We start from the raw sequence: 21743 nt of genomic DNA, 5'->3' as shown, positions 1-21743 counted from the left end.
TTTATACTATTAGCCTATAAATGAGATTGTCAAAAATTAAAATGGATTATGATTTTGAATCACTTATTTAAAAACAAATTAAAAGAAAAAATAAAAATGTATGAAAATTAGATAAACTAAATATTGGAAAAATTATGAAAAATAATTGAATAGTTTAATTTTATTTTAATATATGCAAATACTTAACAGAATGCCTTATATAATGCTAATTCAGTATTGTTAATTAAACATTATTACTTTGTTGTAATTATTATATGTGTTAATGAAAATACTATATGAAGATAATACAAAAGTTTTGTTTTAGTATATAAACGATTATTAAAAAAGTTTGCTAAATATTTTTTTTAATTATAATTAATATATTACGGTATAATAATATTATTAGTTTCATCCCTATGAATTATACTTAGAGTAATTATTATCCAAAAACTAAATTATTTTCTTAAACATATATAAGCATGACAGGAATTTTATTCAATGAAAGTAAACTTTATAGTTAAATTTGTGTATAAAATGTACTCATTTACATTTATGAATTTATAAAATTTTATGATATAAGAAAATATTTTATGTAGCTTAAACAATTGTAGTAATTTTTGTCTTTTAACTTATTTTGTTTTATGTATTTTCACATTATGCCATATGCTACGTTCCGTATAAACTTTTAAAGCAACCTGGAGGTTAATTATATTGGAATTATAAACATTATTATTTTCTTTAATATACTTTTAGTCATATATAATTACGAAAAAAAAAAAATTTTTTTTATAAGGTCGTTAATGTATATATAATTGTTTATTCTAATTGTTATCAAATTTACATTAATAAAAGCATTTATGAAAAAATATTATTCACAATTATAATATATTCTGATAAAATACTATTTTTTTTTAATTATACGGATCTTTAAAAATTCTCAAATCATTAGAAACATAACAAAAAATTAAATCTCAAGGATTTATAATATATAAAATAAATTATGATTTCAATAAAAGTTTTTTGTTTGTTATGTTTTTCAATGGCTTAGTTTATATATCTAAATAGATATATAAAATAGTTATGCCTAAGATAATATTTCTAGTACGAACAATAATAGTACAAAAAGAGTATATTTGTGTTTGTTCAGAAGTTTGTATGATTTAAAAAATCATTATAGAGTATTAAATTTTTATAATTATATTATCTAATCATTCCATACATAATATCCATAATTTTTAAATAGATATTATATATCAATTATTGGTATTCAATTTTTTTATAATATTTATTATTTATTTACAAAATCTGGATATCTCAAATTTTATACAATTAATTAAATTCACTATAATAATAAAGAAATCGATGAAATCTCTTCAAATTTATCTAAAACCATAGAATAATGCACAACGATATAAGGTATTTTTTTAGTACTAAGGGACGTAAAAAATATACATGATTGTGAATATTCTACATTTGTTTCACATTTTCTTTTTATTTTAAAATTAGCAGAAGACTAGGAAGACAATACCTGCACTCGATATATTTCTCCTTTCTCGTAGATTTTGCTTATTCGAGCTTGAGCCTTATGATTCGTGGCAGTTATTGGCTTATACATTGACACGGTATACAAAGTTGAAACATACAGCGAGAGAAAAGTGGAGAAATATGTATAGAAAAGAAATAATGAATACATTGATAAAGACAATCAGAAAAAGAGGAAGTGGTTGAACAGTATAAAACGTGTCACGTTTAAAGAGAATTGTCTCAAATACGAGTGGTAATGCTAAATTAAAAAAAAAAAATAAAACAAGCAGTAAATAGGTCATCTATGGACTTGTTAATTAAAATTCCTCACTCCATATTGCATCTTACTTAATGATTTCCAAAAACATCTCGGCATATTTCCATATTGTGTGCAATGCAGTACTACGGAAAGCTTATCGTGATTATAAGATTCGAAATATTTCCGACTTCGACAAAATCTCTCGGCTTATTGTTCTTTCACAATTTTAATCTTGCCCCCTCTTATCCCTTACTCTCTGGCTTTCCTCATATTTATTTTCTCTATATATTTCAATTAATCACTTTTAAAATCATCCGAAAGTGTATTCTAATTTAGTCCAGAGACAATAACGAATTTTCAGATATACATGGCAATGACCATTGCATAGTTAAGAAGACTTATACTGATCTCACATTTTATTAGGCGTCCGAAAAAATTAATAGTAACGCAAGAATTTACACGCACACATACGTTAGCCGTCCGTCCTTGGCAAGACGCAAAACATATTCAAAGTATCGCGTGCGACATGAGACCCTCGCTCGCATTTAAGTGAATAATGCATAAGTAATGATTCGAGTGGAAGAGAACGATTTTACTTACGATAGTGTGTACACTGCATATTTTTCTATAACTTCGTTTTATTTATTTTCTCATGTATAAAGTTGACGACGATTGTCGCTTAGACGACGTTTGTAGCCATAATTACGAACATGAGAGAATACACCGTTTCTGTTAATTATGAAGACATTGCCTCAAGTATTTAGCAATTCCATTACTAAAGAAGTTGATTATCTGCTTTTTCCTTTAATCTTTGATTGCTTGTTATTTCTACTAATTTACTCTGTATGTTCGTAATTTAACTATTCGTCTAAGTAATGGTTGCTTTGTTTGTAAGTGATTTCCAATTATATTCATGTAGGCAAAAGTGAGGATCACGATGTAAAAAAGAAAAAAAAAAAGAAAAGAAAATGACAATAAATAAACGATCATTTCATGATATTTAAAAATTTATTTACTTAATTTTTTTGTTGTAGATACGAACCGTCGAGAAAAATCATTCATATTATTGATTATTATTAGATATTATGAATCATTTTATTGATTTAGGAGTGGCTCGCAGCAACAATACGATTATTATTTAACATTTGAATAGTGATTATCGGTAAATTAAAATAATTTATATAAAGTGAAGCATCGAGTATGTTTTAAATATGTAAATTTTAAAAATTGTAAACAGAATATTACAAAGGTATTTATGAAATACCGAAGCTGTGATAAATCAATTCTTTTCTTTCATCTCATATACTAAAAATAATATAATGTACTTTCTACACTAGATAGTTATAAATAGTAATATTTTCACATTAGATACTTGAAGTGTCCAATGTAATACGTAGTAATTATAATTTCACGTTTTAAACAAATAGAATGAAAATTGCAATTTAATTGGAATAATCGGACGCGCGGACGATCGGAATAAGTGAGCAATTATTAAAATATTATTAATTATGAAGTATTTAGAAACATTGTAAAATGTGACCCTAAAGTCATTAGATGGAGCAGATTTTATGAAGCTCGTCATTAATGTCATCAAAATGTACATGATACTATTCACAAAGGTAGATAGAGATTTTGCTCGCGAAATCTAGAGTTCGGCTAAGGAGACGAACACGGGCTGTACGCAGAAATGGTAGGAATTAATTATTACAGCGTCACAGGAAATTGTTCTTCGTTGGTTGACGGTTAGCCACAAGGAAGGAAACTAAATTGAATCCGTGTCCGACTAATGTCTCTTCGTAAACTAATATGGAGAGATACCGAAGAGAAACACGACTAACTACACAGTCTTCTCTCGTCCAGCCGTATCGACCATCTACTCTACGTGTCTGACTAATCTACATTAGCCTGAATCAATCTCTTGGAAAAGTATCTACTTCGCAGCCCTAACTACGTTATCAAAGAAACTCTGTGAGATGCGTTGAAAGAGCGCCATTAAATCGATTGACGATAACCCACTGGATTCTCGGAAAAGACTACTTCTGAGTAGTATCGTAGTAAAAGGAAGATAGATAATGAGATAAAGAATGACGTAAATGAGTTAACCTTATGGGCCTAATTAAATTATGCTTTGTAGTGATAATTGTGCACTGGATCTATAATAAGTCTAGACTTTTCAAGTGTCTAATAATCTCAGATTGTTAAAACCGATTTCAAGTTCTTTGGTAGCTTTGCCATGTTCAACGATTATCAAATATTAGTATTTTTATGTGATTGAAGAATATTTTAATAAAATTAAAAAAAAAAAAACCTATTTTAAACAGTCCAAATATTATGTATTTGTTAAAAGAAAGGAGACAAAATTTTTTTTTGATAACAATTTAATTTACGAGAGAAGTAAAATAGATAGTGAATCAATAAGTAGATTCGCTACTACATATATTCACTCTATTTTCTATTACATCGTAAAAATTTATAAATGAATTATTAAATAATCTATCATCATCATTACTTATGAGACATTTTCTTAGTGTATTAAATCATAAGATTTGTTGAAAATTTTCCATGAATATTCTATACATTTAAACTTAAAATAAGGTTGATTATCTTATTAATCAATAATTTAACATAACTTTAATAATATCTGATTTATATATTATTGAATATCTAATAAGATATTCAGTATTTTCTCATTTCACTACATAGATAGACTATATCAAAAGCTTTCTTTTTTCAGAATTTTGCCATATAACTAAATAAAATTATATTAGTAGATTTAATTTTTATAATATAAATTATGTAAGAGAATTTAAGAATTTCGTAGTGATCAATTTCTTTATCTTTTATTTATAAAAATTCCTCTAAATTTAATGTCTCGCATGAGAAATACTTCCATTAAATATAAAATTTTCTAAATAGACACCTACGCATACATAAATTATTTATTTAAAGTAATTAAATTTCATAGTAATAATTTTTGAAAATGGATTAAGTGGTAAAATGTTTAAATAATGAATATATTGATTACGATGATATATCGTTATAAATTAATTTTCATAACAATTAGTTAATGAACCCCTATGTTTATTATTTGTATCGATTTATACGCATATACAAGTTTGAATAATAATTGAGATTTTCAAGGTATGTTATTAACTATTAAAGAATTTTAAATTGAAAGTATACAAGATTTCAAAAATAGAAAATAAAAAATTTCTAATTTTAGACTTACTCGTTTTTATATTAAATAATAAATATGGAAGAAATTTTAGAATTCGCTTTCATTAATTCTTAAGAAATACAAAATATACAAATAAGAAGATATACATAAACACGAATATACAATAGAAAATGCCGCTAATGTATCATTTCTTAATAAATTATTATTTTTTTCACGCACCCAATTTTTATGTGATTATTGTTTATATAACAATTATTATTGTTATTATATGGCTATTATGTTTTGCAATTCAATTGATATAAGGAATAAATAAAATATTTGTCTTTACAATAAAATAGAATTATTTAAAATTTCTATAAACGGAAATTGCGACACAAAGACGTATATTGTACATTGTGAAAAATTTGTATTACAGTGCTATAAGAGTTATGATACTTATATTTATTATTTTGTATTTGTTTATATTTATTAAATCATTCTCGTATTTATTGCTGTAATCTAATGTTATTTTAATTCAAAGAATATAAATAAGAAATTCTGATATTACCATTAAATTTTTTATAAAGCAAATGTAAAGATGAGATTACCGTATACGTATGCACAACTAATACATAAGATTTGTGAAATAAATTGATCAGGTTTCAATTGATTTTATATTTCACATTCCATTTGCTTACATTGTATGTCAAAGATATTTCTCTTCAATCATATTATTTGCAAAAATTTTATATATACTTACATAATGCAATTTATATACACGGCATTTGTAGCTATAGACGATACAGAAATTTTAGAGGATAAATCCAAGTTAACCAACAGTCTAGTCAAAGGTTCATCAATTCTTTAGTAATTTCGTCATCAATTTTATATCTTACGTCATGACTCACCAATACTTTATTATTTTGATACAATATAGCTAGGAAGATCGTAACCCTAAACTTATTAATCATCCGTACGATTGAATTGTCTGTAGAATTTATTTCTAACGTGAATTTACTCAGTACTCATAAATTCTGCGTTTCATGTTATATTTTGGAAAAAAAAAATTAAAAAAATTAAAGAAAAATTATTTAAATATTACCATTTCTTCTATAAAAAGAGTCGATTTCATTTTATTGACTTGATTTACGTCTAAGTTATTACAATATTTTGTCGTTATAAATAGTCTTAATAGATTTTGTACCAATCATCATATATTTGCAATTTAAATAACAAATTACATCAATAGAAAATGAATAATTGGAATACAGAAAAGTTGTTGTAACAAAAATAAATATTATTAAAACCCGTGCTTTTATGTAAAATCAAAACAATAGCATTTCTATATTGTAGTTTGAAATAACTTCTATTTACACTTACATTTCCAAATACTAATACAGACTTTATGAATGACGAAATAAATGGGCTTTTAGTAAACAAATACTCCTACTTATAATTTATCTTATCTATTCACGTTCTTTCATATATTTGTGTATAATTATGCATATTTATGATTTATAAACGCATTTATATATATTTTTTACTATTCTCATATTATTTATAAGAGTCTAATATGCATAAATACGTGTTCTGTTCGCGCAAAGAAATTTAAATATTATCGTTAATATAATAAACAAAGGGAAACAAGTATATCTCTAATTTGTATAAGCTTCTCGAATATAATTATCTTCTGTCATCTCCGCACAGTTTCTTCATGTAATTATTATATTACTATTCTATTAAAGTCTATACTGGAAAGTATTTGTTATCATTGAAGTATATTTTTCATTTTTAGACAAAAAGGTAAAAATTTCTTTTTATGTAATACACATTCGATGAATCAGTCACGTAAATTTTAATCGAGTTTATAAAAGCATAACAAGTTTCCATGTAGAGCTGAATTGTAACCAGAGTATATACTTCATTTTCATGTACAGACTTCAAACTTACTTAGAACTCTCTTGAAGTTAAAGGAGAAGCCTCGCACCATCGATGCAGACACTTTACGGAATCAGCATACCTTCTTATATGTATACACATGTATGTTAATTGTCATTGTATATTTTAAGGGAAACATCATGGAACTAATAAACTCTTACATCGATTTTCCTCTTTTCCTATCATATAAACACTAATCTCTTCTATACATGTTTTCGATAATCTTTTACATAATTAGCAGTGTAAAGTGAAATTTTGATTCAGAAATTAATCTTGCCATATAAACTTCAATAGATCGTCGGTTGAATTTCAATTATCAATTAGCTTGAAATTATTGCAGTTATCTTACAAAATTGATTTACAAGGAAATTGATTAAATGTAAATTACGAACCTTGATACCTCTTTCGCCGAGAACTTTGCCAAAGCAGTGGAATCAATAGTAAGATACGCGAGTATTTTTAGACGACGTATAAAATAATTTATATACACGGTTAGAGTGAAATTGTTGCACATGTAGTCGTTATTATTTAATAAGTTTTCTTAAACTCCTGTATATTAGTGTATTGATAAAAAATTATTTAATCCTTTTATAGATTAGAATTTCAATTACTATACATATTTCAATATAAATTTTAGGGTAATTTGCAAATATATATCAATATGAGCTTTTAACTATTTTACAATCAAGATATATGATATATTCAATAGAATATAAATGAATAATGTAGAGTTACATCGGTATGATTAAAATTTGTATCAATAAGAAAAATTAATTACAAATATTTCAATATTTAAAAATATTATACTCTAATATTATTTTTTTATTAATAAATATTAAAAATATAAAAGGATAACAAGAAATTCTGTACTAATTTCTAAAAATATTTAAAAACAAATTTATCTATTGTTATCAACATATATTGTAAATATATTAATATATATATATATATATATATATATGTGTGTGTGTGTGTGTGTGTGTGTGTGTGTGCGTGTGCGTGTGCGTGTGTGCGTGTTTTTATTTGAAAAATGTATAAATATTTTACATTAAAAATGACAAATTTATATAAAAAATTGAATTCTATCAAATATAAATTTTTCACGATCAAAAATAATTCATTGGTCAGCTGACCTATAAAAAATGCCAAACCTTTTACATCAAAATTAAAACAAAAAATAGGCTTTAAACTATATCGTTTCAGAATATTAATTACCATTCTTTGAATATTTTCTTCTTTCTTTGGGGGAAATAAAACAAATTTCAACATAATACAACTAAACAAATTTGCCTTACTTTAAATATTGTATTGTTAATGTGATTATTAGAAATTAATATGATTATAATATTGTATCCGTAAAATATACAAACATTGTATAGAATTTAGGAAACTGTTAAATTAAATATAAATTAATTTCCTTATATAGCATATTAAAACAATAAAATGAATTTTACATATTTTCCTCCTTAATATGTACATAAATCATATATCTAATATAATGCATAAATGGAATATATTTTTTTGTATGTAAAACAGTCTCCTTAATAAAGAGAGATTTTTAAAATTATTAAAAATTTCTACTTGAAATTTAAATAGATTACGCTATTACTAGTATGTATGAAATTATGTTATAATCTAGCATTGTTCGAACTAGGCTTTTGTTTCCTCGGTATGCTTAGTGAATCTGTTGTTCCTACATTTTGTCGAGCTTAAACCTTCTGACCTGTCAAATATTCCAGAATGGCGGCTAAATTTCGACAGGATTCCTCATGCAAGATGGGTATATAAGTTTATATTTATGCACATGTAATAACATTTTATATTTATAATTTCTCTCAACTATTTTATAACTATTTTATAGATCAAATTTTGAAAAAATATATTTAATCAATAAGATTCAGAACTTTTAGACTTTTAAATAGCCGGTACTTTAATTTATAGTCGTGAATATTTTAATAACATTTCCATAATTTTTAAATGTAAAAGATAAATATGTATGAATTATACTTTTCTTTTATTAATTAAATCATTTTATTAATCGAAACAAACATTTGACAGTCTTTAACGGTTGATTTAAACGGTAATGATTGTAATAATTCAACAACTTAACCAATATCGACATCGAAATATTATTCATTTAAATATCCAATTTCATAATAAATAGTTACTAAATAAAATGACAAATTTTTATGAATACAGTAATTATGATTTTATTCATACAATATTTTACAAATACCTGTTTTTTCATTTGATGTTAAATAATTGGTAAAATAAAAATGTCTTGAAACGTGTATATGAAATTATGAAATTTCATCAATAGTATAAAAATAAATTCAATTACACATTGAAGTTTACATAAAAGCCATGAAAAAAAGAATAAATAGCTGAAAACCGAATATACAAATTATGAGAATCTCCATTTATACAAAATTAAATGTAAATTTCGAAGAGTGAGTTTCGAATTAAATAAAGTTTTTTTATTAATTGCTTTTTCTTCATAAATATAATGATATAATTTCTAATATAAACATGTATCATTTCGATATAACTAACTTATCAATTTATTAATATATTATTAACCGAATGTCATGTATAATTACAAAATTTGATACCTAAAAGTATATAAAATATTCGAAGATTTGTAAAATTAAAAGTTAAATCGTAGTTTAAACCTAGAAATAGGAAGTGTAAAAGTTAGTATCCACTTATAAATGTTCCATATACAAGATATTAGAATATACTAGAAATATCATTAAAATAAATGTGACGCGGTGAAATCGTTTAGATCATACATTAAAGGGGATTTCGGTAGAAACATAAATATAAAAAAGACTCTACATAAGATGATGCAAAAATGGTCCAGGATTTACTCTGTGCATTTATTGTAAGATTAATCATTGTTAAAATTCCTTTCTTTATTAAAAGTCCAGATTAGCATTTATTCCTTATAAGTAAATCGAATGAATTCATTAAAAAAATTAGATTTTACTAAAAAATTTCGTGTATTTAAATTATTTCATTAGTATATCGAATAATAAAGTTCTATACTAACACAATATTATTATCATCGTATAATAGTATAATAATTTAATTTAATATGAACTCAAAGATGAAAACAAATTGCATTTATAAGAAATTTTTAAGTTTTATCGTAGGCTAGTTACTTTATGTTTATTATATACTTTACTATCTTAAATTCTTCAAAAATCCGCGATTTAAATTTTAGTGCACATATCTGTTATCTATGCTTTATACAATTCTAAAGTTAAAATTTTAATTATATTATATATATATATATATATATATATAATATAATTAAAATATATATATATATATATATATATAATAAAATACTACTCAAATGTTAGAAAGTTGTAAATGAATAAACGATTGAAAAACAATTGTAAAGTTAAAATTTATACAATTGTAGATTACCGAAGGCATTATTTACTGCTACTATAATTCGATTGAAAATAATAATATACAAAGCACTTTCATACTATTTGAAAAGTTATGCTTGCAATGTCTACCGTGTACTCATAAAGATTGGAAAACTTTGTTCCGTCCATTTTTAGTCATAAGTTAGTCTAACAAGATAAAACAAAAATTATGAGGCATCGGGACGATATATGAATTACGGTGCATTATTTCTTACATATGAATGTACATTAAGTTTTGTATAGTAAATTATGTATATCAAGTTTTTCATATCGAGATTTATAGAGATGTGAAAATTTTAAGAACTACCCATTACCATTTGCATTAAATACTCATATCGGCATGTTTTTGAATTATTTTTTTTTTTTTTTTTTTTCATACTGGATTTTTTGAATTAAGTAGAATACAGAATTCTTAGACAGAAATACCAATAATTCGTTCACGCACATTAATCTTCGAAAGAATTTATTCTCAGCTATTCGCTAAAGAGATGAATGGAGTGATGAATCAAGTAATGAATTTAAGGTCGAATAGCATAGTTCCATTTTACTTATCGCTCATACGTTCTTTCAACGGTTAATTTACAATTTAAAATTAATATAGTTTCTGAATATTAACTTTTATTAAATAAATGTTACTATAGTTATTCTTGACATTTAAATATCCCCGCGATCGCGAATAATTATATTTAAATAATATTAAATTTCAATTATTGATTATGAATATCTGGAATAAAATATAAAATGTCTATCAATCATTTAAATTTATAAAAGTAAATTATTTCACCTACAATCTTCTCAAATACTCACGTATTATCAGATCTGTCAATTAACAATTTTTAAAAGATCAATTATAAATAACAGCTTAACTTGATTTTGAAGTATAATTAAAGAATGACTATTACACACTATTGTTATAAATTTGGATATAATAATAAGAAATATAAAACAAAAGAAGGGTAGAATAAAAAAAGTCAAAGAATTCGTTAAAAATAAAACAAGAGATCATTAGAGAAAACAAAGCGTTGCCGACAAAAGTTCTATTGCTATGGCCTTAAGCACGGTGACAGAAAAACGTGCCACAAAAATCGCGAATCATAATTTTTTCTCTGGCTTACTTTATAAAGTTATACAAAAACCAGAATGAAATGCAATTGTTCGGCTGGATTGCACGGGCATTTGACTAGTAGCGATAAGGATAAAGAGAATAAAAGGAACGAGAGTGAATTCTTCTTCACGCGCTGCTTCTTGATATATAGAAAATTTTAACTCGATACTAAACCTCCATCACATTTATCAAGCTCTCTATTATCCTGTAATGAATATTAATTATGGCTCTAGATATTATTTATATGCAATCGAGGAAGTTGCAATTTAATCGAAAGTATTAACCACTCTTACTCCTCTTGAGTGGACACACGTTTATCCTATAAGAAATATTCCCTAATTAAGGGCCGAGTCTTAACAAATCGCAAGTGGTAATTGTGTGACCCACATGCAGCTGGGACATTTCCGTTTCTGCCCCTTTGTGTTGTATTTTATAACCCCTTCCACATCTACTGGTATACTCGCTTCCCTATTCATTCGGCATTAAGAATTGTTCGCTCAGGTTGGATTAGGTGGATATATGGACAGTATTTGATTTTCGTGATTTTACGCGTGATGGAGGGAATGGATTCGAGTTTTTGATCAGAGTTACATCCTGCGTTCATCCACAATAATAAAATAATATTCTTGGAAATGGAAAGAAGTTATTTCTTCTTTATAAATTATTTCTATATTATCGACCTAATAAAATGAATTTATATTATTATACATGTCACATAACACGGGTTGTCCAATATATTTATAATCGAATAAAGAAAATCATCAATATTGATAAATTTGATTGGGAAAGCGTATGCTTGATAAACAAAAAATACTGAGTCTCAATTTGGTTCTAATCAAGTGATAAAGTCAGCAGACTTTTTTTAGTATAAATTTCAATGATAAATATATTGTTAATAAAACTATAATATAATTGAAGTATTTATAATGCTATAAAAAATCTATTTATTTTCTTGTTTGTTTATAATCTTGTTTGATAATAATTATCATTGACGTATGCCGTAATTAATTATTTGATGAATTAATTATTCAAGAAATAGCACATACATACATATTATATATATATTCATTATCGTTAATTTTTTGAGTAAATTTTCAATAATATTAAAAATTATTTCATAAAATTTATGGAAATTTTAATACTGTCTTTTTCAAATTAAATATTTGATTACATTTTAATGTTTCGAATCATTCCGATAATAATACTATATATATGATGTGTTTGCATGCATGCGCGCGTGCGTGTGTGCGCGCGCATGTGTGCATGTGTGTGTATGCGTGTTCGCGCGCGCATGTGTACATGTGTGTGTGTGTGTGCGTGCGTGTGCGTGCGTGCGTGTGTGTTAATGCATACTTTATTAATTTAATATAACGCTACATAATGTAATTAATTCTTTTAATAGATGCACCTTAAAACATGATTTATTAGCTATTATATTCTGCTTATAAGAGTAAATAAATTTTATTTGCTATGATAATGAATTTGACAGATTGATACAAAAGATAAATATTTGAGCTACATGATATATAACAAATTTCTCTTTAACACTCTAATATGCATATACATTCAATTATGTTTATATTGGCGTGAATAAAAACTTAATTCCAAAACTTTACTAGTTATAGTTAAATCTACTCTATAATATATTTACGTATTTAGCTATATTCCTTAATCAAAGAAAAATCAATCATTTATGTGATGAATACTAAAAAGGAACAGCGATTTAAAATTTAATTAACTTGTGAAACTTACAAAGATATCATTTGCACCTTATATTATTTTCAAATAGTATTGCTGCCTTATTTTCATCGTTTAATACAGATTAGAAATTTTATTATTCATGATAATTATATTTTAACCGATTGAATTTATAACGAAAATCTCAGACGTTTAATGTGTGTTTATTTATTCTTTTCGAAGTATTGTTATTATTGTTAAAAAAAAATTAACATTCACAATTTTTACTTTTGCTAGGTATCTATAGTTAATAATTAAATAGAACTCATAAATAACAATATTATTTGACTATATAGAAATCAATATTGTATAATAACAGATTTAAATTTCAATATTTTTATATATATTTAGTATCTAAAATGTAAATATAAATAATTTTAAAATAATTTAACCAATAGCACCCAAAAACCAATAAAAGAAAACCAAAAATAATTAAATACACAAATTTATATTTTAACATTATTTGTATATATAATAGAATGAAAATGTTTAAAAAAAGGAAATTTTAAAAAATCTAAAAAGTAATACGTCTAGATATGTTTGCAAAGAATATTTTTCTAATATTCGACACAACAATTCGCTTGAGTAAAAATATTAGAATCAAAATTTTGCATAAAAATTTTGTTTTTAAGGGATTTACATTAGAGTAGATTAATTTCGTTTACATCAAATTAGTAGAAGAATGAAATTAAAAGATCTAATTGAAGAAAAATATTCTTTACAATACATCTATGTGTAATGTACACTTTAATTATAAGCTGTTAAAAAGCTTTTTTCTTAATTTCTTAATAACTCTATTTTCATTTATATATTTCTAATAGTCAAGTAGTCAAATAAAAGAAAGCAAGGAATATATCACGTTTTAATAAAATATGAACTCAAAGTTAAGTTTATTATATGTGATTCGTAATGATGAAGCATACATATCATTGTTATAAAATAGAAAAAACAACATAAGACATCGGCGCAAAGATTTAGAATGAATTTTTTAGAATTGTAATAAGAAATTAATGGTCTACTAATTTTCACGTAGTGAATACGTTACAATTGTAATAAATAAACAGTGTATATTATACAAATGGTTAACGCACGCTTAGATTGAAGTTGAATGTAATTATTGCGCATGACTTCTTGTAGTCAAGCAGTTCAACTGCTGGCTAATTTCTGACAAATTTATCACAGACGCGAATAAACTTGTTCGCTATCGGTATGTATCGTAAATTGGTAAAGCTGTATGACTGTTGCGGTGTTGGATCCCAAAGGGAAGTCGATCACCCTATAATACCTTTTTTGGCCGCGCCCCAACATTTCAATCGCTGCCGCTTCAGTTTTCCAATGGTAATCGATATTCCTTCTTCGAATACTTTTCCGTACTTGCAATTTCAGTACATAAACGTTGATTTATAATTCTTATAATTCTCTTATCATACCTTGATATAAAAAATACATATGAGCTTTAGCAAAAAATTTAAATATACACATCGAATAAAGAATATTAAATTTCATTTTTTACATCTTATATATATACGATAGATTTTTTATTTAATCAAATAAAAATTATATTTCCTTTATAGTTTTCTATATTTAAATACTTAATCTACAAATGTATTTATTAAGAATGAACAAATATTCGTATCAAAATTATATTCAATCTTTGACAGTTTGACAGTGAGTTTCAAAAATAAAAAAATATTACATTCATTTACCTCGATAAATGTGATCATTATATACTAATATATTCATTTTAGATTTGATAAACGAGAGTCACGAAGTGATTGAGGAAGTTAATAGAAATATGTGAACGAACCTATAAAGGTAAAATAATTAAAAAAGGAATTAGTATTTCATTTAGATACGAAAATCTAGATCATTTGCCGAAATACAATTGTTAAAATTTTCAGATTGATTCAGTGTTCGAAATTCCTTTCAATAGAACTATTTTGAAATGTAAAGAGATTAATGATCGAGATATGATGCAGAATAGTAATATTAAAATGAGTTCAGTAGACAAATGAAAATATCCTTAATGTAAAGTCATATTCTAGTAATTATTTGAAAATGAAGTATTTGAATTAAGTTATGATAAGAAAGCGTAACTTATTTAGCGAATAATAATAATAATATTATATTATACATGAGTACATAAAATAAATTTATTATAATTTTATTTATTAACTGTCAGGAGTAAATGTTTCAAATTTACATTCAAATTAAAAGCACATTTTACTTTGAAATATATAAGTAAATTCATAGTTTGATGAATTTGTAAATTACAATGATAAAAAGAACTTTATTAGTCGAAAATTATATATTTCTTTTGATTTTATCTTTTTACGTATTTTGGAAAGTGTATGTTATTAAATAGACGGGAAAAAAATAATAATTTCTATCTATATATTTCTAACTATGTAGTTAGTTATTCAATGGTATGTTACTTTTTCTATTCAACCAATATTTTATTAAATCAAATTTATGAGTTTAGAAAAAAAATTAGAGTTACATCCAGGGAATAAAATAATAGAACAGTCATTTATGACAATATTTTACTTGTAATAAAAGAAATATACATAATACATGCGCTTATGTACATATATAAATATATCGAATTAGCTCAATATAGACATATTTAAATATATATCTTTATATTAAAGTTAAATTTTTGTGGATATAAAAATAAATGCACATGAAACATGTAAATATTGTAGACATAAATAGAAAATTATCAGAGTCGCCAGATAATAGCTTTATCTTACTATTCATATAAATACAAGAGAAATGAAATTCTTTTTATTGAAACTTTTTGAGAAATATAACAAAAAAATGAAATTTTGTGATCTAAATGTTATACCGAATTCTATATGTTATAGCTAATAATAATAGTGTATATCATTATAATATGTTATACTAATATTTTAGTCACGTAAATTAAAATGAGTTAAATGTGCATTTTAAATGATGAGCATAAAATATATTTATAAAATCTCAAAAGAAAATTAAAAAGAAAAGATCTTTAATTACACATAATACATTTTTAATACTATATCATAGTGTTACAAATTTATATTTGAATCAATTACGAACTGGCTGAAGTAATGAATTATAAGTTACATTAAGAGCCAAATATAAATTTATATTTAAACTTATAATTTGTTTACCAAAATACAGCTCATTTTCAAATCATTCTTTTTTCTAATAACTATTTGCCTTTCGCATTTGAAATTTCAATATTCTCCAACGAGACTTTTCTCGCTTCCCATTCTACGCAGTCGATTCTCCATTTTACTTTTTTCTCTGCCGCCTTTCTCATTCTATATACACGTATTTATTTACTATATTTAGGAATATATTATATTTTATTAATAGAGCTTATACATTTTACGTACCTATTTCTTTTAATAGATTTTGCTTTTATGAAAATGAATGAAATTTTTATGTCGAAATTAGCTTTATTATTTTTAAATGATTAAAATTTCTAAAGTAATGAAAATATTAATAAATATTGAAACATTATATATTAATGAATGATAATTATTAATGTACATTAATATATTAATTCTAATATTCATGATAATAAATTTTAATAATACAATACACCATAAGTGTGTATAATTTTTATTAAATAGCTGAATATTTTACCAATGAAATTTGAAGATCATAATTTTCTAATTAATATTATCATTCGAATAATAATTATTATGAAATACAATATGTTAAAAATCTATATATATATATATATATATATATATATATATATATCGATATTTTTAAAGATAGATAAAATATATTATTGTAATATTATAAAAATAATATCAATAAAACACATTTGATAGGTAGAAAAAGGATTTTTATTTCAACTATATCTACCTTCTTTTTAATAATAGAATTGAAAAGTTTTTGGAAGACGTATATTATATGTAATAATTTTACGAGGAAATAAAACATCTTATTAATTCTTATTGATTTTTTAAAAATATGCATCTATAAATATACAAGTTCATATGAATAATAGTTTAAACATAAATTTTATAATATTTTTTTTTAAACATGGATTATAACATATGAATTCCGATTTCATTTATACAATAATTCAAATAGTATTAATTAATTTCTATCTGTAGAATATTAAAAATTGAAATAATATGATTTTCGTTAAATACTTGTAAGTAGAAATAAGAATATAAATGAATAAATTATCTCAAAAATTAAAGTAATTCTATATTTATTTTAATTACTAAATGTTAAATAATTTTCTGACTCACTTATTATATGTTGAAACAGTGGCATACGTAGTCATACAAAGAATATTCTATTCGTCTATAAATTGATATCATATGTCATATGTAATTTTTCAAGTTTAATTTAATAAGTTATTGTAATATTAAATTAATAATTTGATTAATAATGAATAATTGATTGGTTGAAATGAATATCGTAAATATATTTACAATACTTCGATTACAACAAATTCATATAAAATTATCATACCTACAATGCAAAATATTTTCTTTACAATAAAATGACGTTGGTTTTCCGAGACGTTAACTTGATTTTGCATAGTCATAGAATTTTGATACGTAAAAGTGTTCTATATATAAAAAGAATACATGAAAATCTTTCCAGGTGATTTCTTTGTAAAACTACTGATAAATAATTTTAAAACCAATTTTCCATAATTTACATTCAATATTACATCTTGGAATAGCAATATGTTAATAACGTATTATTCACATCTCGTCAAATTCTTCTATTTATTTCCATAATTTTGTTTTATTTGTGACTCCGAATTTATTTTGTAATCAATATTCCATATTAATATTGCAGATATTAATGAATTTTCAGAAGCATTTATTCATCAATTGATGTGATATGTATAATTAGATATCTTTTATAACTATAGAAATTCAATAATAAGTACGTTTTAGAAAGACTAATAAGACAATTTAAAATTATTATTTTCTTAACGTTTCTTAATGTGCAGCGTTTGTTATAAAAATTAGATCCTCCACCTTTATCAATTTCTATACCCATTAAATTAATGTTTTTATGAATATAAGTTTTTTAATACATAATATCATATTCTATATCTATAATTTCGGCTAAATTCCATTATCACATTCTAAATGCTAATTCCATTTAATTTAACTAGATTTGGCCGACTACACATCAGAATTTTATACCCATTCATCTAGGAATTTTCATTAACAACATCAATAGCAGAAAAAATATTGCCATATCTGCTCATTTCACAATTCTTATTTCTCAACTTTCTTTCTAGATACTAAAAAAATTATTAAAATCCCTAAATTCACAATGAATAATATCTATGTGTATAGAACATATATATTTCAGTAATTGTAATTTAATTAACTATATAAGCAAAATTTTATTTCTTTAATAATAATTATTTTTCCTATACTTATGGATGAGCTGAATTCTATAAAAATAATTGGAAGAACCATTTCCTCGTTTCGAGCCATTATAACTCCTCTGCTAGCTAGGAAAGTACAAAAAAGCCGTATAACCTATGGCTTATTTTTTTTCTACCGAATGAGAATCGATTACTTGTTCATGCACATGTCACCTGTAAAGCGGCAATAACGACTTTGACGATTTGACGAGGCGGTGACGTTGATATATGGTTGCCTGCCTTGGTTTATTAACAGGTAACAACAACAGATCGTGTCGCTTGTAACATCTTGCACAAGCGCTTTATAATTGTTTTAATGGTAGTTGTGCATATCCATACATGCGTATGTCGTATAGAAGTAAGGAAAAACAAGCTGAGATGAGTCGGACTTTATTCATGCTCAAGTCGAGATTCGGAAAACCTTGCGAGGCTCTGGGGAATGATGAATGCGCTCCGGGGGTTCATTAGCCAACTTTTATATGATTTCGTCTCCTACTTTATGTATTTACAAAATTTTTAAAACGAGGAGCAAATAAAAAATGTTAAATAAAATGGGAAACGAGAGGGAGAAGAGAAAATGCGTATTACTAATATTTATTTAGAAATATCCGTGTATCCTGTGTATTAAATATAACTTTGTGAATTGTAATGTTTAGACTTAATGATTGGCTAATGCTTAGATTTCTGAAATTTATTATATAAGCATAGACTTGGTTATATTTTATATATATATAAATAAGAATGTAATCTAAAAAATTGTTTATGTAAAAAATTGATGAGATTGTTAATCGACAAATGTCCCATCCTTCCCCAATACTTGCTTGATACTTCCATACTGATATATCCTTTAACACTTTTAAATTGTGTCGTATTCATCATGTACAAATAAATAATTATTATACTAAATCATTTTTGTTTTAATCTTTCAAATTTTCTACGATAATTGATATCATATGTACTAATGAGCATTTTTTTATACATAGAATTTTTATTTCTAGATTTACAAATAAACAAATGAATTTTTACTACATTTACAAAATAATACAAAGATAATATTATATTAAAAAAATTGACATTACGAAAAATATATGATTTTTAGAATATTTTTTGCGGTAGTTTATAATTTTTTTACTTTTGATGTATGAATAAATTAAAAAAATTTGTAATCCTATTCCTCTTTAAAAATCTACTATTATAAGTCGTTAATTATTATTATTATTATTTTTTTTTAATAATATCTTATATATTTATATGCATCACAGCATCTTTTTATAAAAATATTAATATACATATTTATTACATTCGAAGTAATAAAGAGCAAAATTAAACAAGACCTTTAACTTCACTTTTACGTGCTTTGATCACCTTCATGATATTAAGTAATAGTACATTCAACGATTAATAACTGCATGTATTATTCTAGATAAATTGAATTTTTTATTGAATAAGGTAACAAGGTTACCTTTATTTTCAATGTGAATTTCAAAATAAAAAATATATCTTTCATCTAATACAATTCAAACTAATAGGATAATTCTAAATCCAGTAATTTTGTTTAATATATGCTTTAAATTTTTTTTATCAATTATTATAAAAAGTTAACATATTGATATTAATATTTATACATAATAACAGTACTAAAATTTTATATTATGTTATGTGTAAATATTATTATGTTTCTTCGCTATTTGATGGATTATGATAATTACACTACAGTTGTAATTGATTAAATATGAAATGTTACATTTTATAAGTTTAAGTATATGTTTCATATATATAACTCATATATAACTTATAAAATTTTAAAATTAAAACTTAAAAATAAAATTAAACTTAAAAATATTAAAATTAAGTATAAAATTATAGATATTCTAATAATCTTCTTAAACGAATGCCAATTATTATAATTGACCGAGAAAATTTCTTCCACCAATATTTCTATTCTTTTCTATTAAAAAAAATTTCAGTCCAAATAATGGAATGGTTGTAATTACTAGCAGGTATTATATAGATTTCTAGTCTTATACCATTTTTAATCAAGCTGAACGAAATAGAAAAGTACATATGTAATATTTAAGTACACTTAATCGCTTAACTTCATTTTAGCAAAAATATCTTGAAAATATTTTTAATGAGGAAAAAATAAGAATATGTATTTTTACTACAAATAAATATAAAATATATTTAAATTTTATCGATACAATAATATATACAGTAATATCTAAATATTTTAATTATTTATTATTATTTTAATATTTTATTATTTATAATATATACAATTTAAAAATATTCAATCGATTTCTTTATTATATTTGTATTATACAATTTTTTGTTATATTAATAATTTATGTTATATGAAGAAATTCATATTACATTAAATGAAAAGTTAAAATTTCCATATTTTTTGATATGCATTTAAAAATGCATTATGTGAATATTCATTTTCTAATTACTATTGTATTTAATTAATTGAAATTTTGTTAATATAATATTTTATTTTACGTAATTTTTAGTATTATTATAAGTAATAAATATTCGTAATATAGTTATGTAGTAGAAGTGTGTTGTAATACATCGAATGAAGTTTTATTAATATATATTTTTGTAATTAGTGCATAGTCTATGCATATCAGTAGCGCATAATTTATAATATAACAGCACCCCTTGATAGTTAAATAGATGAAATAGAAACAAGTTTCTATTGTCTTAAAGTATTTATCTTGAAAGAAAAGAAATTAATTGAATTATAATGTATCGTAGTTGTAGGGATATATGTAATGAAAGTAGTTTTTTATTGATTTTTTAATTATGGTCTTTTACAATGTGCATTATTATATACTACAAAATCTCTTACCTCGAGTACTTTTCGTAATGTCATGATTTTATCGGCAATGTGATCGTTCACATGATACATCCTACGCATATCTTAACTTTAATAATGATCTTCTCAAAAAAAAAAAAAGAACCCTGAGAAATAAATAATATTCTTGCCAGAATCAATTTTTGACGTTGAATTAATCTAAGTATTTTAGCATAAATGTGAAAATATAGCTTAATCATCATAATACAATTATATGTTTCCATTCTCATGTTTCCATTATATATATTTTAATATCTGTTAATAAATGATTATTATTGCTTTTATTTCCAGATAATTTACATTGAGTAAGACTGAATAAATTATTAATTTATATTTT

The sequence above is a fragment of the Ceratosolen solmsi genome, unplaced genomic scaffold (genome assembly GCF_000503995.2).
Source record: "Ceratosolen solmsi marchali unplaced genomic scaffold, CerSol_1.0 scaffold39, whole genome shotgun sequence".
NCBI classification, from domain to species: Eukaryota; Metazoa; Arthropoda; class Insecta; order Hymenoptera; family Agaonidae; genus Ceratosolen; species Ceratosolen solmsi.
The sequence above is the reverse complement of the archived record's forward strand: the minus strand, read 5'-3'. Positions refer to the sequence as shown.